The sequence below is a fragment of the Tamandua tetradactyla genome, chromosome 5, assembly GCF_023851605.1.
Source record: "Tamandua tetradactyla isolate mTamTet1 chromosome 5, mTamTet1.pri, whole genome shotgun sequence".
NCBI lineage: Eukaryota > Metazoa > Chordata > Mammalia > Pilosa > Myrmecophagidae > Tamandua > Tamandua tetradactyla.
Genome location: NC_135331.1, coordinates 97518191 through 97525521, shown reverse-complemented (window position 1 = coordinate 97525521; position 7331 = coordinate 97518191).

The window sequence follows — 7331 nt, the reverse complement described above, 5'->3', positions numbered from 1 at the left end:
ATCCACATATTGTCAGGCTTCCCCTGTATGTAAAATGTCAAAGACAAACAAAGCAGCAAAAGATAAATGATCCATCACAATCTGATTAGTAAGGATCTTGGAGTAGATCTATTCTGTCTGGGGTATGCTAAGCTTCTTGGATCTGTAATTTTATGTCTTTCATAAGAGCTGAGAAATTTTTAGTGATTATTTCCTCCATTCTTTCTGTCCCCTTTCCATTCTCTTATCTCTCTGGAACACCCATAACATGTATATTTGTGCACTTCATGTTGTCATTCAAATCCCTGAGATGCTACTCATATTTTTCCACTCTTTTTCCTATCTGTCCTTTTGTGTGTAGGATTTCAGATGTCCTGTTCTCTAGTTGAATAACTCTTCCTTCAGCCTCTTCAAATCTGCTGTTATATGTCTCCATTGAGTTTTTCATCTCTTCTATTGTGCCTTTCATTCCCATATGTTCTGCCATTTGTTTTTTCAAACTCTCAAGTTCTTTTTTATTGTTAACCAATGTCTTCTTTATAGCCTACATCTCTTTTGCCATATCTTCCTTCAACTCATTGATTTGATTTAGATTTGCTTGAACACCTTTTAATTTTTAATTCTGAAAAATAATACATATACAAAAAAAAGCAAATTTCAAAGCACACTGCCACAGTTAGTTATAGTACAGATATCAGAGTTTTGTATGAGTTACAGTTTCACATTTTTAGGTTTTTACTTCTAGCTGCTCTAAGACAGTAGAGAATAAAGAAAATGTCAATGTAATGATTCAGCAGTCATACTCATCTGTTAAGTCCTATCTCCTCTGCTATAATTCTACCTTCCCCTTTGATCTTTCTCTAATCTTTAAGGGTATTTAGGCTATGCCTATTCTGACTTTTTCATGTTGGAAAGGGTAGCCAATAATATGTGAGAAAGGAATGGGACTAGTTGATGTTCTGGAGAGGCTGGCCCCTCTGGGTTTCAGGACTATCTGGCCTAGAAATCCATCTTGAGGTTATAGGTTTCTGGAAAGATCATAGTGCATGGACCCCTTGTAGAAGAGCCCTAGGTGTTCTTTCTCTCTCTCTCTTTTTTTTTTTTTTTTTTTGACTTTTTAAATTGTATAATATAACATATATATAAGAAATAAAAAAGCAATATTTTAAAAGCACTCTTTAACAAGTGGTTACAGGACAGATCCCAGAGTTTGTCATGGGTTACCACATGATCCTCTCATATTTTTTCTTCTAGTTGCTTCAGAATATAGAAAACTAGAGGGTTTAAATTTTTTTTTATCATCACAATCGACTTTTTTCCTTCTTTTTTTTGTGAAAAATAACATATTTACAAAAAAGCTATAAAATTCAAAGCACAGCACCACAATTAGTTGTAGAACATATTTCAGACTTGACATGGGTTACGTTTCACAATTTTAGGTTTTTACTTCTGTTTTAAAATACCAGAGACCAAAAGAGATATCAATTTAATGGTTCAGCATTCATATTCATTTGTTAAATCCTATTTTTATATGTATACTTCCACCATCACCTTTGATCTTTCCATACCTTTCTTTAGGGTTGTTTGGGCTATGGCAATTTTAAATTTTTTTTATATTGGAGGTGTCTTTCACTAATATGGGGTAGGGAGATGGAACTCTGATGTTCTAAAGAGGCTGGGCTAGGTTTGAGGACTTATGGGACTGGACTAGGGACCCATCTGGAGGTTGTAGGTTTCTGGCAAGTTACTCTAGTGCCTGGAACCCTTGTGGAATCTTATATATTACCCTAGGTGTTCTTTAGGCTTGGCTGGAATGGTCCTGGTTGGGGGTTGGCAGGTTATGATAGGTGAAGGTTTACATCAGAACAACCTCCAGAGTAGCCTCTCAACTCTATTTGAACTCTCTCTGCTACTGATACTTTATAATGACACTTCTTTTCCCCCTTTGGTCAGGATGGAATTGTTGATCCCATGATGCCAGGTCTGGATTCATCCATGGAAGTCATCAGGATGACTCCCCACATCGCCAGGGAGGCTTTCACCTCTGGGTATCATGTCCCATGTAGTGGGGAGGGCAATTATTTCATTTGCAGAGTTAGGTTTGTAGTAACTGAGGTCACATCTGAACAACAACAAAGTCCTCCAGAAGTGACTCTTAGGCATGCCTATAGGTAGTCAAAGCTTCTCCATTACCTACATAAGCCTCACAAGAGTAAGCCTCATGATCAAGGGCATGGCCTATTGATTTAGGTTTCCCTAAAGTTTGACACAGCATCAGGGGATTCCCTGATGGTAAAGTTTAATAGTTCCATAGTCTTTCTTCCATCCCTCAGGGGACTTTGCCAACACTTTTTTATTATCTGCTTAATATACTCTAAGATGTTTCCAGGCATTACAGTGATCTATGCAGAATTAAAGGAACTTTTTTCTTATTCTGTGCTTCCTGTACTTCAATTGTTCTAATTCAACCTATCTGTATAGCTCATTTGATTATGCACTACAGAAAACTTCAGTTCCAGACCAAATAATCCTTTCTTCCATTGGTCTCAAAGAGTATGTGTAGTTCTAAAATATAGACACTGTCTTTCTCTCCCCTATGTTCTGAATTACTTTAACTCCAGCCTGTTCGGCTTCATTCTTATCTCTAAATATCAGGTTATATATATAAAACAGCCTCTCAAAATTTAGAAATAATAATCACCACTCCGGACTTAATGTGTCTGCTCTAAGAACTTACAATCTAGGCCCCTGTTTCCTTATAAGCATTTTCTAAACGTGACCATACCATTGTCATTTTTTTGTTTCTGGCTTATTTTGTCTCACCAAATGTCCCATATGTTCATTCACATCGTTACATGCCTCATGACTTTGTTACTTTTTGTAGCACCACAACCTTCATTCATAAGTATACCCCATCGTTCACCAATCTACTTCTCTGCCAGTGCATCCTTCAGCCACCTGCATTCATCAGACATCATGTAGAAGGCCCAAATTCCACAGTCCATCAACACCCTCAATTCCAGATAATTTCATTGTTCCCAAGAGAAAGAGAATCAAACACAACCTTGCCAAATAGGAAATATAAACCTCCTCTTAACTCCTGTCCCTCACCCCATCATCCACCTCCACTGTTGCTGTGGTAGTGCTGATGGTTTCCTTTTGAACATAGCTCATAGCATGCAATAGTAGTCCTCCCTCTGCACCCTGGACCCAAACCCTCTTTATACGAGAATCATATCTTTGAAGTAATTCTTACAAGAACTCTTACATATTTCTAGTGTGAATCAATGGGACACATAGGTCTATACAACCCCTTTCAATCTTGTTCATCTTCAATATGGTAATATTACTTCTAGACCCACTACAGAATCACCTTCACTCTTATCCATTCCCTCACATTGGAGTTCAACCTCATTAGCTAATGGTTCACTCTTCTCTGGCTTCTGTGTATCTCTATGTCCCCTATATTCTGTATTATAAGCCTCCGATTATACCTTTATGCTTGTCATAAAAGTGGAATCATACAGTATCTGTCCTTTTGTGTTTGGCTAATTTTGCTCAGGATTATGTCCTCAAAGCTCATCCATCTTGTCATGTGCATCAGGATGTCATCTTGTCTTACTACTGCATAATATTCCATTGTATGTATATACCACATTTTGTTGATCCACTCATCTGTTGATGGGCATTTGGTTTGTTTCCATCTTTTGGTGACTGTGAATAATGCTGCTATCAACATTGGTGTGCAAATGTCTGTGTCGTTGCTTTCAGCTCTTCTGGGTATATACCAAGTAGTGCTATTGCTGGGTCATAGGACAATTTGATATTTAGTTTCCTAAGGAACCGCCAAACTGTCTTCCATAGTGGCTGCACCAATATACATTCCCACCAGTGGTGCTAGTTCTTATATTTAGGTGTTTGATCCACTTTGAGTTAATTTTTGTGTAGGGTGTAAGATAGGGGTCCTCTTTCATTCTCTTGGCTATTGATATCCAGTCCTTCCATGCCCAATTATTGAAAAGTCTATTTTGTGCCAGTCCAGAGGATTTGGGGGCCTTGTAAAAAATCAGTTGACCATAGATTTGGTGGTCTATTTCTGTACTCTTGATTCAATTCCAATGGTCAATGCTTCTGTCTTTGTGCCAGTACCATGCTGTTTTGAGAACTGTGGCTTTATAATAGGCTTTAAAGTTGGAGTGTTAATCCTCCTACTTCTTCTTTTAGCTATTCATGGTCTCTTTCCCTTCCAGATGAATTTGGTAGTTAGCTTTTCCAAATCTTCAAAGTAGGTTGTTGGAATTTTGATTGGTACTGTGTTGAATCTGTAGATCAACTGGGGGAAAATTGACATCTTAACTATGTTTAGCCTTCCTATCCATGAGCAGGGAATGTCTTTCCACCTATTTAGATCTCCTTTGATTTCTTTTAGCAATGTTACGTAGTTTTCTGTGTACAAGTCCTTTACGTCCAAGCCCTAGGTGTTCTTTAGGGTTAGCAGGAATGGTTTTGGTTGGGGTTTGGCAAACCGTGGCAAAATAGTAGTATCTAGCTGAAGCTTGCATAAGAGTAGCCTCCAGAATGACTTCTCAACTCTATTTAAACTCTCTCAGCCACTGATACCTTATTTTGTTACAATTCTTTTCCCCCTTTTGGTCATGAAGACATTGTCAAACCCACAATGCCAGGGTCAGGCTCCTCCCTGGGTGTCATATTTCATGTTGCCAGGGAAGCTTTCACCCAGGATGTTATGTCCTACATTGTGGGGGGAGGGGGTGGCAAGTAAACGATTTTCCTTGCAGAGTTGGGCTTAGAGAGAGGGGCCACATCTGAGCAAAAAAAGAGGTCCTCTTGAAGTAACTCTCAGGCATAATTGTAGGTAGGCTTAGCTTCTCTGCTATATAAATAGGCTTCAGAAGAGCAAGCCTCATGATCTAAGGGCTTTGCCTATTGACTTGGGAGTCCCTAAAGTTTGAGACACTGTCAATGGTTTCCTAAGTGGGAAAGTTTAATAGTTCCATATTTTTTCTCCCATCCCTCAAGGGACTTTGACAATACTTTTCATCTGCTCAACATACTCTGGGATGTATCTGGGCATTACATTAAGCTGTACAGAATTGAACATCATTTAACCCGTTGTTTCAATGCCTGTATCTCATTTGAATGTTAGTTTGTTCCTTTGACTGGACCATATCTTTGTGCTTCCTAGTATGACTTATGATTTTTTCTTGGTGTCCAGGGATCTAATTTCCTTGTTAGTTTATTCTGGATGTCATTTTCTCTCTTCTACCTAGGGTTTTCTTGCTAGTTGGCTTTGTTCTCTATCTGTTCTTTCACATTAAGTTCAAATTATCCTCAACTTCTAGCAGAGCTTCTGTCTAGCTGACCAAAATTTTTCAGCTATTGTTTTTCTAGTTCTTGCCCTATCTAAATGGAACCTTTTCTTGAGGATGGCCTTCCCAAATATGATCAGCTCCAATTAAATTTTCCCAAACAAGGCAGGCCCAGGTCTCAGAAGAGTGTGAACAGGGAAACTTGATACTGAGGATGAGACCCAGCAGGTTGCCAGTCTTTCCTATGAAGACACTTGGCTCTAGGCTATCTTGCCCAGCAGGTGGCGCTTGTCTCCTGCAGCACCTCATTGGTGTAGAGTGGTGCAGTGCATTTAATTCTCAACAGACTCCGTTCCTGTCGGGGGCATGGTTGAGACAGAGGCTGAGGTAGAAACTGGGCTTAAGCTGTTCCTGTTTTCCAGCTCGTGGGATCTGGATTCTCTGAGAGTCACCACTTGTGCTAAGCCCTGTCCTGCTCCTTTTCTTAGGGAAAAATAAGCCCTTCAGGGAATTATCTCCTTTACCTGACTAGTTACTTTGCCACTTCACTGATGAATACCCAGGGGGCTGGGAACCAGCTCTGAAAAGAAAAAAAAATTAACCTTTAGCAGCCCATTAAAGAAAGTCTTAGGCATTTTCATTTGTGAGTACTGACCCAGGCAAGGGTGGAGTTAAGGTTATGCTTGAGAGACAAAGTTTGTACCTGGTTCTATGTGCCCCTTTCCTTGGGGAACGGCTCTCTTCCAGTATTTGAGCTCAGCCCACTCCAAAAGGCTGTTTTTTGTTGTTGGTTTTTGTTGTTGTTGTTTTCCTGTCAGCTCTACCTCCTCCCTGCAGGGAGAGACCTTAGGGTTCTTTTTTTGCTTGCTTCAGGTTTATCTGTGCTCAGAGCTTGTATTCAACAGTCTGAATTTAATTAAAACCACAATTGTAGCTTGGTCGAGCTACCTTTTCTTGCTCCTAGTAGAAACTGCTTTTACAATGGGGTCTCTAAAACAGCCTGCTGTACCATTGAGGGAGGAGTGCCAGCCCCTGCAGTTTGGGATATTTACAGTTCTGTGCTGTAACCTCAGCCCTTACACCTGTTCTGGACAGGTGTACAATGTGTGTCCAGTCACAGATGTCCTCCAGACAGTTCTAGACAGCTCTTGGCTATTTAGCAGCTGCCCTAGAAGGTGAAGTGAAATCCACACCATCCTATGCCACCATGTTACCTCATCTCTCTCTAGTGTATACATTTTTAAACAGTCTCAAAAGAAATGAGTCATAAAATACTTAACTCTAATAATACAAAAGCTTTTCACTAAAATGAAAATATTTCATTTTAGTTAGTAATATGAGTAAAAGTGTGTCAAAAACAAACCTTAGAAAATAATACAAAGATCTACTTCTAAGCTTAGTCTGAGTCTTGTTTTTGAAGAGTTGTTATGGCTGACATATTTTGTGAAAATTGGTAGCTACCATTGTTGACTATTCTTAAATTGTGAAACTCATTTCTATCCACTAATAATGTTAACTTTTATTGTTCAGACAGTTGTGTAAAATTCCCATCTTCTGTGTCAGCTTCTACAAACCAGTTGAAAGGTGCTGTCTTTCTACATTGTTCAAAAACAAATTTGGAAGAATTTTTAACACGTTAATAAATTCTAACTATGCCAACGCGAGATCTTAGACTCCTTATTCTGGAACAAAATCTTAACTTTGGAAACATGTCCAAAAGTCTGCTTTTACAATATTCTCTCCATAGCATGAGTTTCTTCTGCAAAAGCAGTTTCTCTTCATCATTGTTAACAACTTCACTTTTACCTCAAAAGGACGGATTTTCTCCAAGACAGCATATGACTGACATGGTCAGTACCTGTGCAACATTTGACATTTTGAAAAGACAAATATGTATCTCTTTAGGTTCAACGTTTTTTTTCCCATTTTAATGAAATAGGGAGAGGTGACAATTTTTTTGTTCATACCTAAGAGACATTTGCTAGCCCTTATTGCAAAATATTGTAAAGACTCTGCTGTGCT